Below are 13,577 nucleotides of genomic sequence, written 5' to 3' on the forward strand. Positions count from 1 at the left end.
CTTCAGTTCTGAACATTTTTTTCTTTTTTTTAATGAAGGAAGTTAACCACCAAAGTTTACATGCTATAAATGAAAAATAAAACAACAATGAAAATCTTTCAAAATAGTGTTTTTTAAAATAGTGAAATGTAGACATCTATTATGAATGGATGCTCATTAATTATTGGCCAGCATCTAAAACCCTAGATGTGGACTCAACTTTTTAGCAACTGAGCACTGGTGATTTTATTATAGTTATTCTTGAAAATATTATCAATAATTGCTTTTCAAGTGTTGGCTTAGACTAGAGATTAGTTTTACCTCTTTAAAACCTTTATTCAAGTCCTACTTCAGAAAGAAACTTTGGAAGCAGAAAAGTCCCTGGTTTTTGCTCTCGAGTTATTTATAATCAAGATGACATATCTAAAAGTAGTATCACAATGAGATTCAACATGAAACCAACGTTTGGTCTACCACATACATTCAAAATTATGAACAACAGACATACTTCATTGCAAAAATTGTTATACATTATTTCAATGATCACAGAACTGAGATTAAATAAAGAACTTTTTAATAAATAAAGCGCAGAGTTGTAAAATATAGATACCCAGTTTCTTTCCTAGGAAATCCCTTGACCAATCCACTTCACCAAGCATGAAGGATTCCTGACAGTGGCATGGAAAATATAACTTTTTCAGGGATGACTCTTAGTTTTGCTTTTTTCCACGTCTAGCCAACAGCCATTCCACCATCCCTTCTTATCTGATTACAGATACACTTTTTGTTCACCTTCCACAGGGGAGCCTTAGGGATGAAGGCTTGACTAGTTAAGCCAATCATTGAAGGTATGTCATTCTCCCTACAAGTGATGGTTTCAGAAAAGGGTTTGTGGCAATTCTTTAAGAAGCCCTGAGAAGAAATGTACATAAACATATGATAGATATGCTGAAGCAATGACAGCCGTCTTGTATTTTACCACATGAAAGAAAAAGCCTGAAGAGAATAGAGTAGAAAGATAAAAAGAACTTGAGTTCTTGATGACAGTGTGGACATACTGAATTATCCAACCATGGAAATTCTTTATGTTCAAACTTGCTATTGAGATAATAAACTCCTTGTTGCTACCTAAAACTGAGTCTTTGTAATACTTGCAGCTGAAATCATCCCAACTGGAAAACAAGCTAATATCTGTTAGATTGTTAGACAACAATCTTGAAAATGCATGTCACAGAGCACAGTATTAACCAGAGAAAACCATATAGATAATTTAAGACAATTACTTCTTAATTATATGAACAGTTTACTACAAACCCATTTAGTATATGACAACAACATGCTTACTACTAGTTTCGGCACTTTTATATCATCAACGGAAAAAAAACACTTTCAAAGTACATTGCATACATCTTTCCTCAGTAAAACAATATGGGGCACACACATAATTGAATTTACTAAACAAATTATTTTTTAAAAATTACTACATTTGTTTTAGTTGCAAGACACTGAATGAACTAGGCGCCATGAGGGACCACCACCTTTGAACAGCTAACAACCTAATGGAGAGAAACATATCTTCATAGTAGATTAAAATACCTCCCTAATTGACTCCTGATATAAAAGGGAGATAAGTAAAGAAGAAATTAACAAATATTGGAAATATTAATAAACAAAAGTGGATCAGTTGAAAATATTTAGGCTGGAGCACAGAAATCTGAAAGGATTGAAATTATGGAAAAGAACATAAGAAACGTGTGAAACATGGTGAAAACTCTAACATGTGGAAAACTCTAATATCAGTGTAATCGTATTCTCAGAAAGGGAGAAGGGAAAGAACAGGATAGGGTCAATATCTGAAAAATTACCAGCCAATAATTTTCTAAAACTGACAAAAGATGCCAAGCTGCCAATTCAAGAAGCTCTACGACCTCAAGCAGGAAAAATAAAAAGAAGACCACACACTTAGGTACATCGGAGAAAACTTGCTAAACACCAGAGCCATAGGATAAAATCAGCAAGAATAAAAAAAAAGATGTTAACTTCATAGGAGCATCAATATAACTAAGAGCTGACTCGTTTACAAGGAGCAAAAGAAGCCAGAAGACAATGGAGCGGCATCTTCAAAGTGCTGAAGGAAAATCAACTGTCAACCTAGAAATCCATAACAGCAAAAATTCCTTAAAAAACTGAAGGCTTTCACAAAAACCACAACCAAGAGAATTTGTCAAAATCTGAAGTACACTAAAAGAAATATTAAAGGCAATTCTCTAAGTTGAAGAAAAATAATCTGGAATGAAAACAGAAAGCATAGAAAAGAATAAAGAACAAAGTAAAAGGTAAAGATATGGATAAACATAAATGAATATTAACTTTTCAAAGCTACAATAATACTTCATGAGGTCTAGAATATATGACAAATTCAAATACATGTTACAATAATGCAAAATAGTGATGCGGCTAAGTGGTCAAAGTGCCCTAAGTCCTAGCATTATCTAGGAAGTATGAAAGTTAAATTTACACTAGAATGTAATAGGTCAGAGATGTATGTTGCCACCTCTAGAGTAACCACTAAGACAAAGATACAAAAAAAAAAAAATACAAGAATGCATAATTAACAAGTTAATGCACAATTAACAAGGGGGGAAGGTTAAATAATAAAAATAAACAAATAGTGTCTTAGTAGATCTAAATCTAAATATATAAGTAACTACTTGAACTATAAAGGGAGTAAACAAACCAATTTAAAAGACAAAGATTATCTGGGTAGATTTAAAAAACAACTATATATTGCTAACAAATGACAGATTTTAAATATATGAAAGGTTGAAAAAAATGGAAAAACATGAAAAAGATAAACCATTGTAAACAGCAAGGAAAAGAAAGTTATAGCTATACTATTATCAGACAAAGACAACTTTAAGGAAAGAAACATTACTAGACATAAGGAGAGATATTTCATAATGATAAGAAAAAGTCAATTCATCAGAGAGATAAAACAATTCTAAAATTTCTATCCACCAAATAATATATAAACAGCATATAGAATAAGTTTATACTTAAAACTATAAATCTATGTTTTTTTTAATGTCCATATGGACATTTGATAGTGTTACTTAATATTTATTTAGCACCTCTTTACCCAAGGCTTTTAAACAAGGACTGAGTATAAATCACCATTCTCCTGCCTTATTTGCTTTGCCATCAAATCATAACACAACTTCCAACAGAGACATGAACATTCCCATTCATCTTAATGGTGCATTAATGTCACCAAGCTATAGCTTTTCTAGTAGAATGTGTGCCCACTCTATTAAGTAAGAAGGAGGCCAAATATTCCATGCTTCCATTTTTAGGAGCCTTAAATTATTTTATAAAAATGAAGGCATCAAATATACTTGAATTTAAAATATGAAATCATACTCACAGAACTCTAAGATTTTAATTAGTGTTCTATTTACTGAACATGAAGAATTTTAGCACGGGAAGCGTTCTCAGAGATGAGCTCTGTGGTTAGATGCCTGTGTTAGAACCTCAGCTCCATAACTTATTAGGCTTGTTACACTGGGCAAGTTCTCTAATCTTTCTGTGCCTCAGTTCTCTCAGCTATGAAATGGTCATAATCACAGTACACACTCTGTAGGATTGTTATTAGATGTAAATGAAACAATGCATCTAAGAAACCTAGAATAGACTCTGGCACCCATTTATAAGGGCTATGAGTAAAATAACTATGAGTCTGTAGTCGTTGTGGTGGTGGTGATGACGCTACCAGTAATAATGGTAGTGGAGCCATAACAGAACAGTAATAGTAATAGAAGTAGATGTAGTAATGGTAGTGGTGGTGGTAGTGGTGATAGTAGTAGTAGTAGTAATGATATGATAGTTATGATAGATAGAAGAACTATTGTGATAGTCTTCATTGTCAGTATAACCACCAACTTCCAGGGGTCACACACTCAAATACTTCCAGAAATCATGCAAGTGATATCAATGAATGAACTAAGCCAGATCTAAGAGAAGTGTTGAGGACTACAGAAAACAGGAAACCTATGCCCTGTTTAAATGCATTCAAATTTATTATTTGAAACACTGACATCACCGAGGAAAAACAAAGTATGAGACCTAGATTGTAACAAGGATCAACAGTTTACAACCTCTGACTTAGTCCAAGTTATGCATTTAAATTTTTTTAAAAATATGGTTGTTAATATAGCTAGTCATTGTGCTTGAAAGTACCCTAAGTTTTTTTTGTTCTGTCATCCCCCAAGTTATAACCCTTCCCCTCTCCCCACAAAATCGTAAGTGCCAATAGGTATATATTTGCAGCTACTATTTCTCAGCATTCTTGAGCTTTACAAGGCTTGAATTTGGCACTTAGGGTCTCAGTTTGAGTATTTCTTTTGCCTACCCTACTTGTAACTGTTCTCTTTCACTGCATCATGCATTCAGACTCTGCTTAGCAAGCCTGCTGATATCCATCCTTCACACATCCCCAGGCCCTCAGAGTTAAGTCGCAGCAAATATCATTGTCAATGCTGGTGGGCTGGCAACATTCCAGAACCTCATCACTGGTAACCTTCTCTATCCTTTTGATCTTAAATATGGCTTATAGGTGATATTGATGAAATGGCTAAAGGAACCAGATGTGCTGTCTGTGGTAGAGATCCCTGTCACAGTCACAGAGAGACGAGAATCCTACATATTACAGTATAGACATTCAGCTGATTTAGAGATTGCTGATGCATTACACCCATTTGTCTTAACAGGGGTTTGCAGTTTTACAGCGCCAGTGAAAATGTTTAGCTTCATTTTTCTCGGTCAAATTGATAAATGTAATAAAACAGATTTCTGAAATCTGTTTTACTACAATGAATCCAAAAAACAGTGTAACACCTTTTGCGTTTATTAGGTGTTACAATACTCAATTACACCCACAATCATCTACACCCACCCAAAGGTCTCATGACTTACATTAAGAGCTTCATAAAAACTTGGTAGTAAAATCTGACTTCTTTTTCACAATATTCTAAATCTGTTCTAGAGCCACAGAATCAGCCTGAGATGGAAGGTTTCTAAACATTAAGATCAAATAGATCTTACGTGTGTAAAATAGAGATACAATGTGAGTCACATAGAGAATTTTAAATTTCTTATTAGCCTTATTTTAAAAAGTAAAAAAGAAACAGATGAAGTTAAAAGTAATATTATATTTAACTAAATATATCTAAAATATTATTTTAATATATAATATCAAAATTTATTAGACATGTTACATTCTTTTTTCATACTAAATTTTTGAAATCCAGTGTGTGGTTTATCCTTACAGAACATTTCAATTTGGACTAGCCACATTTCCATTGTTCGAAAGCTTCATGTGACTGATGGCTATTTTATTGAACAACGCAGCTCTAGACAAACCTCCAGTCCAATGTATTAATAGATGATGACTTAGCTTCTGTCTGAACACTGCTATTTTCTCTTCTTTTCATCTCAATTTCTCATTTATTCTAAGCTTAAGTTTCCTTTTAATGAGTCTTATTCCATCTTTTCTGGTTTAAACTCCGTTCTCCTAGGTCAATGGTTCTGAATCTTTTTTGGAACATGGTCCCCATTGAAAAGATAAAAAGTTTGGGTCCTTGCTCCAGAAAAACGTACATTTCCATTGTTATGAGTTGAATTGTATCCCCCCCCCCAAGAAAGATATTTTAGAGTCCTAATCCCCAGTACCTAAGAATGTGACCTCACTTGGAGATAAGAGTATTTAGAGGTAATAAAGTCATGAGCTCAACTGTTTGGGCCCTAATCCAATATGATTGGTGTTCTTATTAAAAGAAGAAATTTGGACACAGGTATACATAGAGGGAAGATGATGTGAAGAGACACAGGGAGAAGATGGCCATTGACAAGCCAAGGAGAGAATTTTGGAATAGATTCTTCTCCCTCATGGCCCTCAGAAGGAACCAACCCTGTTGACATCTTGATTTCAGACTGCTAGTCTCCAGAACTTTAAGACAATTTATTTCTATTGTATAAGCTACCTAGTTTGTGGTACTTTGTTACAGTAGCCTTAGCAAACTAATACATGCATACATACATATAATTTTACATATAATTCCAAACGGCTCAAAGATCTCCCCACTAAACATTCTTTAAGAACCAGAGGTTGGGCTTCCCTGGTGGAGCCCTGGTTAAGAATCCGCCTGCCAATGCAGGGGACATGGGTTCGAGCCCTGGCCCGGGAAGATCCCACATGCTGCGGAGCAACTAAGCCCGTGCGCCACAACTACTGAGCCTGAGCTCTAGAGCCTGCGAGCCACAACTACTGAGCCCACGTGCCACAACTACTGAAGCCTACGTGCCTAGAGCCTGTGCTCCACAACAAGAGAAGCCACGACAATGACAAGCCCATGCACTGCAACGAAAAGTAGCCCCCGCTCACCGCAACTAGAGAAAGCCCGCGCACAGCAACAAAGACCCAACACAGCCAAAAATAAATAAATTTATAAAAACAAAACAAAAACAAACAAGAAAAAGAACCAGAGGTTAAGAACTCACTTTGGATTGAACAAATTAAAAAGCATTTATGTAGTGTTTCTGTCACTTATTAACATTAATTATATCAACCAACATTTGTCCTAAGTTCATTCTCAGATCAGGCTTCTTATCACAAGAATGGTAAAATAACATTTTTAAACTATTCTCAGAATTCCTGCAAGTCACTGCATGTTCTAAGGTTTAATATGATTCTCATGGGTTATGCTACACTTTGAGACTATAACCTTATTTACATGATCTTCTGCTCATGTTTAGTACATGTCCTCTTAAAATTGGGACATACAGAAATATGGGAAAATATTTATTTTCTTTAGATACTTCCTTTTTTCTCACCTAATTCATATACGAGTCAAAACCATATAAAGCAGGGTTTCTCACTTGGGTTCCATAGAATAATAAAGCCCATTTTAAAAGTTCCTAAGGTTTTATAATTTTGCGATCTGTTTCACAATACATTCTATCCTTCATTGTTATGCACACTAACATATTAAAGACTAGGAGAGATTATGCAGGAAAGAAAAAAATTGTTTAAGTTAAATAAGTGACCACATAGTTTTTTCTCACATATGTATCACCCATTCACACATCATGTAGATGACTACTTAGGTCAAGTTGCCATACTCTGTAAAATCCTAGTCATACATACTTGGAGAAAGATGGTATAAATGTAGCCACAGAGCAGGCTAACCTCACGTTATTTAGATTCACTGGCCCAACCCAGTTAGCCACTGTTGGCAAGATCATTACTGCCACCAACAACACTGTTGGATGTGGGTATCACCTTCCACTGATAATTAAGTGAGACCGATTTGGTCCAGGCATAACAGTTTCCAGTCCTCATGGCCTCCCAGGTCCTGACAGAACTCCATACCTATCAAGTTCAGGAAACAGAGGATGGGGGAACAGCAATGATAGTAGCTGGGGCAAGAACTCCACAGACTCCCAATTCTTACCTAAATTTCAGCAATTTTTTTAAGCATAAATACTTCTAATATTGCTGTTTGCTTTTTGCTCATTTCCAGAGCAATGAAGTATATGTTTATTTCTTTTTTGACAATTTTAGATACATAATTACTTTCGGAGGAGAGATTCTGCCAACCTTCTCATCACCCATAGCCAGAGACAAATATTCTTAACAGTATTTATTTTTGTCTCTCCAAGAACATAAAAAAATATAGAAATAGTTGCCTAGGAGGTTATATCAAAGTTATATTTTAATAGTGGGGTATAGAGAAGTTATCACAAATTTGCTAAGTACCTTTGGTACATTTGAGAGTTCTCGGGTAAATAAAATACTAAGTCAAAAACTAAAGCAATTAATATACACAGGGAGTGAGGTAAGTCAGACAGAGAAAGACAAATACTGTATGATCTCACTTATATGTGGAATCTAAAAAAGCCGAACTCATAAAAACAGAGTGGAATGATGGTTACTGGGGGCTGGGGGTAGGGAAATTGGGGAGTTGTTTAAGAGTACAAACTTGCAACTAGTAGATCAATAAATCCTGCAGATCTAATGCACAGCAGAGTGATTACAGTCAATAATACTGTATTATAAACTTCAAAGTTGCTAAGAGACTAGATCTTAAGTGTTCTCACCACAAAAAAGAAATGATAAATATGTGATGTGATAGAGGTGTTAGCTAACTCTTCGGTGGTAATCACGTTGCAATTATAAATGTACCAAATCAACACATTGTACACCTTATACAATGTTATATGTCAATTATATCTTAATTTAAAAAAATATACAGAGGGATGACCTCAATAGAAATATGTACATTCTGGAATTTTCTCCACAAGCTTTACATCATAAAGCCTAGCTTGTTTAATCTAATGATATTGACTACCTCTATGGAAAATTTATGTATAAATAGGATCTTTCTTCTCTTTAGAAGAAAAAAATGTTCCCATTATTCTATTGCATCAGTGGCAGTCTCTTTAGTGCTAGCAAAGTCCCAAGGGTTTTTACAATACCTCAAAAAGAAATGTGCAAATGTGGGCAATCTATTGTTACAGAAGGCAAATACTTTCTCATTCTTTTCTCCTGTGTGGCCAACAGTAATGTACTTAACATTTCTAGGCCTCTGTTTCCTCATCTGAAAAATGATGGGCTTGTACTAGAAGATCTAGAACTATATTAGATCTAGATTTCTCAAATATATGCCATCATTTCTCTGCAACGTTGCTTATGTATAAGAGCCCATGATCGCGGGGAAATACACTCAAATTGCTTTTCCAGTTTTGTGATAGGTTCTACTAAATCAAGCTTTTACTTAGAATTTGTAAACAAATGTGCCTATGATAAACAAGCTGGATAATATTAAGGGCATAGTCTGTGATTCCAAAGCTGAATTCTGAGTAATCTCTTTGGCAGGACATGCTGTTATCCCCTCTGTGAGTAGACATTCAGTGTTCAAAGCAACGAGCTCTTTGATACTTTGAAATTTTGGATTCTGTTCTATTTTTAAAAGCTACTATATCAGTATTCATCAACTGTTTGACATGGCCATTCATTTATATTCAAAAAGGCTATTCTATAATTACCCTTCCTTTCAGGAAGCCTACCAACTAAGAGAAGCCTGAATTACTGATAGCAGTTATACAGGGACCTTCCTGTTGGTTAAGAAGGAGGACTAATTAAACTAATGTGCTAAGTCTCGGGCTAATAATTATGCAGAAAAGTGGTAAGAAAGCTTATTTTATCAGTTTTTAGTGGTTGTGCACCTTTAATATGAAGCTAAGAAGGCTAAAACATTCTAGAATAAGTATATTTCTTATTTGAACTTTTGGTAAGGCTGATTTAATTGTTCTCTAAATGTTATAAATCTGTCAACTTCTAATAGAAATAACTATAATTTTAAAATACTGGTTATTCATTAAAATAATTTTAAATAATATTAAAAATAATTAATGACACGTTAAAATAAGTCCTCTTGTGGTGGCTAAGTAGGAGCCAATTAACCATATCTTTTCAAAATGCTTCACATAAAGATCCTATTTCTATAAAATAAACCCAATTTTTCCCTAAATATTCACATGCATTTTGAATTCTGTTAAGACTAAGAAGTGCTTTGTAATAATTGCCAAAATTCTTAGAACATTCATATAAATTTAAAAATTGTTTTCACATAATTCTACTTTTATTGCAGTATCAAAATGGTTATGAAACAATATAAAAATCTGCATAATCCTAAGTTATTTCTTAGGTTAGATCAGCTATTGTTGGGGGGCAAATGAAAGGCCACTTGCATGCACTGCTGCTTAGTGGCCTTTTGTCACTAAAATGCTATACCAATTACACTTATATCTCTGTATATTTTGGTGAGGTTCTGTTATTCAGTGGACCTAGCTCAACTTGAAGTTTCTCCACAGCGATGGACCTCAGGTATTACCTTGAATTGTAACTAAAGAAACAGAGGATTTCCTGTAGAGAAGGTTGTTTAATAATATCTATAATAACCCAATACGTTTCCATTGAATTAAAAAACAAAAACAACTTTGGAGGTAGGAGGAGTCCAGACTAACCAGGAAATCCTTAAAGCCACAAGGAGTTAATACCAACTAGATGAGAATAAGTGACCCATCCTCCTTTGTAATCCAGGAATTGAGCTATAAATAGGGAACACAGCAACTAGTTTATCTATCATAATCTTAATCTGAAACAAAGTGAATATCTATGAACTCTAGGGCTTTAGTATTCAGTCACAGTTTAGGAAATAAAGTCTGTAAAACAAGTGCTACCTCTCTAGAAATTCTGGAAATTAAGACATAGAGAAAGCAAATCTTACTAGAGAAAAACATAAAATGTAGTCGTGGGGTGGTATCGACTGTGATGTTCAAGTTTTAGAATACTTCAGAGATCTACTTTTAGCTAATAAACTGTTAGTGAATACTTTAAAGGTTTTTCTTAAACCTTTGAATATGGTGTAGTACATATGAACATGATGTCACTTATTGGATTGAACTACTTGTCATTAGTTATTTCCTCAACAATCCTAACAATGAGGGAAATTTAAAAACTTTGGAGGAAAAAAGTAATAAAACAGATTGCTTATTCATAAAAATGTCACCTATCAGTGTCCTACAAACTACAATATCCCTTCCCTACTTCTGGGTATATGCATAAAAATTGTTTAGTGGTTCCACAATATTCATTCTAATCTTTTACTTGAATGAATATTGTGGAACCACTAAATGATTCTGGGCTCACTAAACCTCTTCATCATGCAGGAATGAGGTAATAATGTAAACAACTCATGAGGAAATCTGGTGATTTTAATAATTAATGATGAAAATATATTTATATAATAAAAATTACTATCAAGTTACAGATCTAGCCATTTAAAGAAATGGCTTTCTGAAAGATAAATGTATTAAATCCCATCGATTTGTTTTCCTCTAGTTTTTATTGTACAGAAAGCACACATGAACCCGCAGTATCTAAAATAAATTCATGTATTTACTTGTACTCTAAGAAGTTATTGTCAAGACAGCAGAATAAGGAAGAAATTCTCACTGCTGTACCCCAAACACATAGTAGTAATATATAAAATATCAAAAGACTAAACTGTGATTAAAAAAAAAAAATTCTCATGGACTAAGAATATATTTTGTCACCATAAAAGAATAGATTATAGAATCTGGTAAATTATGAGGCTGATTTTGTTGTTTAACATATATTTTTCCTCAGATCTATGGAATCTAGTGCTTAATGCAAAATTAAGCATTTTAGATCTAAGATTCACTTTTTTTTCCTTTAGCAAACCAGTTTCATGAACACTTCTTGCTGAAGCAGAGAGAAAAGAATAGTTAAAACTTCTAATAAAAATGCTCTTAATTCTTGACATAGAAAACTTGCCAAAAGCAAGTTAAATGCAAAAAAAAAAAAAAAAAAATTAGAATCAGAGACCTATGGTCAAATATGTTGTGAACTAGATATGAGTTAAAGAAAAAATTCCATGTAAAATATAGAAAAAATACGCAATGACTTAAACATTTTTGAAGAGAAATTTTGCCAAATTTAAGAGTACAATTATAACGTAAAGCTTTGCTTAAAAGAGACAACACATAAAGGACCCCATTCTCATATACCCATGTTTAACCGTATACTTCCTCTTCAAAAATAATTTTCATCTACATCAAAGTTTCGTGAGATACTCTGAATAGGGAACAAAATCAAAGGCCATTGTGTTTAATAAAAATTCAGAATGTTCAAATTGGAAAGAGTACAGATTCTCTTTCTTTGTGAGCTTTCAATTACATCTGATTATTTTAAAAAAGGATTTCATTTTAAATGGGCCACAAATGTAAACCAAGCATAGCCTCCAAATGAAATTTTACTCTCACGTGCAAAATGAGAGTCTGTGTATGACTGACCCAATTCAAATCTAATTAGAATCAGATTAATCAATCAACTAATTTAATCAACAACAGAACGTTTCCATGAATGTAATTAGACACTTTCCTGTGTCTTTGTTCATTTATTCTACCTTCTTTCCTGTCATTAGGGGAAGTGCCCATGCTCCTAGCTAAATGAATCCTGCCGTTTGTGCATCTGATCCCATCTTATCTACTTAGAGACAGTATTCTAGCAATTCTTACCTCTGTCTACTGCCTGGACATTTTTTTCTCTCTCTCCTTACGTACTCCCATCAGTATGCAAACATGGCAGTATTTCTCTCATCTAAGAGAAAAAAAAAACCCTCTTGACCTCACTTCCCCATCGAGCTCTTGACCTGGGTCTTTCCTTTTTTTTTTTTTTTTACAGTAAAACTTGTTAAAAGCATTGCTTATATTTGCTATCTCTTCTCCAATTCTCTCTTCTCATTCTTTTTGAGGCTCCTATTCTATTCCCCACCATTCCACTGAAAATGTTTTATTAAGAGCCCCAATAACATTTATATTGCTAAATACAGCAGTCAGTGCTCATCCTCATCTTCCTTGACCAATGTGCAGCATTCAACTCAGCTGATCACAGTCTCCTCCTTGAAACACTTTGTCGACTTGGCTTTCAGGATACCACACCTACAATATTTGCTGCTCCCTCAGTCTTCTGCGTTGGTCTCCTCATCTTCCTGACCTCTGTGCACTCAAGTGCATCAGGGCTGAGTCCCTGGACCACTGCTCTTTTCGGTCTTCTCAAACTCCCTTGAGATCTCAGCCAGCTCTAAATACCATCTTATTTGTCAGCAGGAGCCCTCCCCCAAAGTCCCAATTTGTATATCCATCTCTCTACTCAATATCTCAGAATTAATGTTTCCAAAACTGAGTTCCAGCCCTTCCCCTCGCAGTCTCCCCCACCTTGCTAGGTCAACTGCATCTTTCAGTAGTTCATTCCAAAAAGCTTACCATCACTGCTGTCTTTCTCTGATGACCCATACCCACTTCATCAGCAAATCCTGCTGCCTCTAAACATTTCTAGAATCTGCCCTTTGTTTACCACCTTCACTACTTTCACTCTCGTCTAAGGCCCTCTCATCCTTCAATCACTGTTGAACTAGCTTTCTGTCTATCTTCTGCACTTATCATCCTATATTCTCAACACAACAGATTAATCCTGTTAAAACTTAAATCACATCATGCCACTTGACTAGTTAAAATTCTGTAACAGTTTCCAGTATCACTCAAATTGAAAACTGAAATCCATACAATGGCCTAGAAGACCTTATACATTATCTGGCCTCTTTGACCTCATCTCCTAATACTCCCTATCTTCATCTTTCCACTTTATGCATACTGCTCTCCATGCTATTACTTGAACACATCAGGCAAACTTCCACATCAGGGCGTTTGTACTTAACTGCTTTTTCTGCTTTCCCACAGGTAGACTTACACCTTTTCACCGAGGTCTTTTCTGGTGCCTTAGCTAAAATCACAACTCTCATCCCTATTCCCACCCTGACATTTTTTATCATCCTTCCCTGGTTTATTTTTCTCCTCAGCATTTATCACTAACATACTTTAATTTACTCATCTTGTTATTGTCTGTTTCCCTGGCTAGAATTTAAACTCCACGAAAGAGGAAATTTTTGTGTTTTGCT

General features: G+C 34.6%; 1 protein-coding gene across 5 annotated transcripts in view; it reads right to left on the minus strand.

Moving 5' to 3' along the window:
• Window positions 1-13,577, minus strand: part of XRCC4 (X-ray repair cross complementing 4) — a 258,151-nt gene that overhangs the window by 123,155 nt on the left and 121,419 nt on the right. The window lies entirely within an intron of this gene.

This window comes from Aethalodelphis obliquidens, unplaced genomic scaffold (genome assembly GCF_003676395.1).
Source record: "Aethalodelphis obliquidens isolate GAN/ISIS:26980383/991018 unplaced genomic scaffold, ASM367639v1 scaffold4, whole genome shotgun sequence".
NCBI lineage: Eukaryota > Metazoa > Chordata > Mammalia > Artiodactyla > Delphinidae > Aethalodelphis > Aethalodelphis obliquidens.